The 2,500-nt window shown below is 36.8% G+C and overlaps 3 non-coding genes and 7 pseudogenes across 3 annotated transcripts in view; all 10 read left to right on the top strand.

Annotated features, from left to right (window-relative positions):
* Positions 1 to 142: 142 nt before the first annotated feature.
* LOC148471070 (5S ribosomal RNA) lies at positions 143 to 261 on the top strand (annotated as a pseudogene).
* Positions 262 to 376: 115 nt separating this feature from the next.
* On the top strand, positions 377 to 495 carry LOC148471069 (5S ribosomal RNA). The gene has a single exon (XR_015873527.1). It is a non-coding gene; the product is annotated as a 5S ribosomal RNA (ribosomal RNA).
* Positions 496 to 611: 116 nt separating this feature from the next.
* Positions 612 to 730, top strand: LOC148471068 (5S ribosomal RNA; annotated as a pseudogene).
* A 115-nt stretch (positions 731 to 845) lies between these two features.
* Positions 846 to 964, top strand: LOC148471067 (5S ribosomal RNA; annotated as a pseudogene).
* Positions 965 to 1,079: 115 nt separating this feature from the next.
* On the top strand, positions 1,080 to 1,198 carry LOC148471066 (5S ribosomal RNA). The gene has a single exon (XR_015873813.1). It is a non-coding gene; the product is annotated as a 5S ribosomal RNA (ribosomal RNA).
* A 116-nt stretch (positions 1,199 to 1,314) lies between these two features.
* LOC148471065 (5S ribosomal RNA) lies at positions 1,315 to 1,433 on the top strand (annotated as a pseudogene).
* A 116-nt stretch (positions 1,434 to 1,549) lies between these two features.
* Positions 1,550 to 1,668, top strand: LOC148471064 (5S ribosomal RNA; annotated as a pseudogene).
* Positions 1,669 to 1,783: 115 nt separating this feature from the next.
* LOC148471063 (5S ribosomal RNA) lies at positions 1,784 to 1,902 on the top strand (annotated as a pseudogene).
* Positions 1,903 to 2,241: 339 nt separating this feature from the next.
* LOC148471062 (5S ribosomal RNA) lies at positions 2,242 to 2,360 on the top strand (annotated as a pseudogene).
* Positions 2,361 to 2,475: 115 nt separating this feature from the next.
* Positions 2,476 to 2,500, top strand: part of LOC148471061 (5S ribosomal RNA) — a 119-nt gene continuing 94 nt past the window's right edge. The window contains exon 1 of the ribosomal RNA XR_015873621.1: positions 2,476 to 2,500. This exon is cut by the window's right edge and continues 94 nt beyond it. This is a non-coding gene — a ribosomal RNA (5S ribosomal RNA).

Below are 2,500 nucleotides of genomic sequence, written 5' to 3'. Positions count from 1 at the left end.
ACTTTGAATACCAGGAGCTGTAGGTAATTTTATACTGCCATAACATTCTTTTCTATTACATTTTACATTTAATTTTTTCAACTGATCAATGAATTTACTTGAGTTAAGAAGTAAAAGAGGTCTAAAGTTAATGTGTTTGAGCACCTACAGACAAACCACTCTGGACATTCCCAACCTCGTCTGATCTTGGAAGCTATGCAGTGTTGGGCCTGGTTAGTACTTGGATGGGAAACCACCTGGGAATACCAGGTGCAATAGGTAATTTTATACTGCCATAACATTCTTTTCTATTACATTTTACATTTCATTTTTCAACTTATCATAGAATTTACTTGAGTTAAGAAGTAAAAGAGGTCTAAAGTTAATGTTTTTGAGCACTTACAGCCAAACCACACTGGACATGCCCAATCTCATCTGATCTTGGAAGCTATGCAGTGTTGGGCCTGGTTAGTACTTGGGTGGGAGACCACCTGGGAATACCAGGTGCTGTAGGTAATTTTATACAGCCATAACATTCTTTTCTATTACATTTTACATTACATTTTTTCAACTTATCAATGAATTTACTTGAGTTAAGAAGTAAAAGATGTCTAAAGTTAATGTTTTTGAGCACCTACAGTCAAACCACACTGGACATGCCCAATCTCGTCTGATCTTGGAAGCTATGCAGTGTTGGGTCTGGTTAGTACTTGGATGGGAGACCACCTAGGAATACCAGGTGCTGTAGGTAAATTATACTGCCATAACAGTCTTATCTATTACATTTTACATTTAATTTTTTCAAATTATCAATGAATTTACTTGAGTAAAGAAGTAAAAGAGGTCTAAAGTTAATGTTATTGAGGCCCTACAGCCAAACCACACTGGACATGCCCAATCTCGTCTGATCTTGGATGCTATGCCGTGTTGGGCCTGGTAAGTACTTGAATGGGAGACCACCTGGGAATACCAGGTGCTGTAGGTAATTTTAAACTGCCATAACATTCTTTTCTATTAAATTTTAATTTAATTTTTTCAACTTATCAATGAATTTACTTGAGTTAAGAAGTAAAAGATGTCTAAAGTTAATGTTTTTGAGCACCTACAGTCAAACCACACTGGACATGCCCAATCTCGTCTGATCTTGGAAGCTATGCAGTGTTGGGCCTGGTTAGTACTTGGATGGGAGACCACCTGGGAATACCAGGTGCTGTAGGTAATTTTATACTGCCATAACATTCTTTTCTTTTACATATTACATTTAATTTTTTCAACTTAGCAATGAATTTACTTGAGTTAAGAAGTAATAGAGGTCTAAAGTTAATGTTTTTGAGCACCTACAGACAAACCACACTGGACATGCCCAATCTCTTCTGATCTTGGAAGTTATGCAGTGTTGGGCCTGGTTAGTACTTGGATGGAATACAACCTGGGAATACCAGGTGCTGTAGGTAATTTTATGCAGCCATAACATTCTTTTCTATTACATTTTACATTTAATTTTTTCAACTTATCAATGAATTTACTTGAGTTAAGAAGTAAAAGAGGTCTAAAGTTAATGTTTTTAAACACCTACAGCCAAACCACACTGGACATGCCCAATCTCGTCTGATCTTTGAAGCTATGCAGTGTTGGACCTGGTTAGTACTTGGATGGGAGTCCACCTAGGAATCCCAGGTGCTGTAGGTTATTTTATACTGCCATAACAGTCTTTTCTATTACATTTTACATTTAATTTTTTCAACTTAACAATGAATTTACTTGAGTTAAGAAGTAATAGAGGTCTAAAGTTAACGCTTTTATCACGTACAGCCAAACCACACTGGACATGCCCAATCTCGTCTGATCTTGGAAGCTATGCAGTGTTGGGCCTGGTTAGTACTTGGATGGGAGACCACCTGGGAATACCAGGTGCTGTAGGTAATTTTATATAGCCATAACATTCTTTTCTTTTACATTTTTTCAACTTAGCAATGAATTTACTTGAGTTAAGAAGTAAATGAGGTCTAAAGTTAATATTTTTCAGCACCTATAGCCAAACCACACTGGACATGGCCAATGTTGTCTGATCTTGGAAGCAATGCAGTGTTGGGCCTTGATAGTACTTGGATGGGAGACCAACTTTGAATACCAGGAGCTGTAGGTAATTTTATACTGCCATAACATTCTTTTCTATTACATTTTACATTTAATTTTTTCAACTGATCAATGAATTTACTTGAGTTAAGAAGTAAAAGAGGTCTAAAGTTAATGTGTTTGAGCACCTACAGACAAACCACTCTGGACATTCCCAACCTCGTCTGATCTTGGAAGCTATGCAGTGTTGGGCCTGGTTAGTACTTGGATGGGAGACCACCTGGGAATACCAGGTGCAATAGGTAATTTTATACTGCCATAACATTCTTTTCTATTACATTTTACATTTCATTTTTCAACTTATCATAGAATTTACTTGAGTTAAGAAGTAAAAGAGGTCTAAAGTTAATGTTTTTGAGCACTTACAGCCAAACCACACTGGACA

This window comes from Taudactylus pleione, unplaced genomic scaffold (assembly GCF_031769625.1).
Source record: "Taudactylus pleione unplaced genomic scaffold, aTauple2 ptg000967l, whole genome shotgun sequence".
NCBI classification, from domain to species: Eukaryota; Metazoa; Chordata; class Amphibia; order Anura; family Myobatrachidae; genus Taudactylus; species Taudactylus pleione.
Note: the sequence above shows the minus strand (reverse complement) of the source record. Positions and strands in the feature narration are given on the sequence as shown.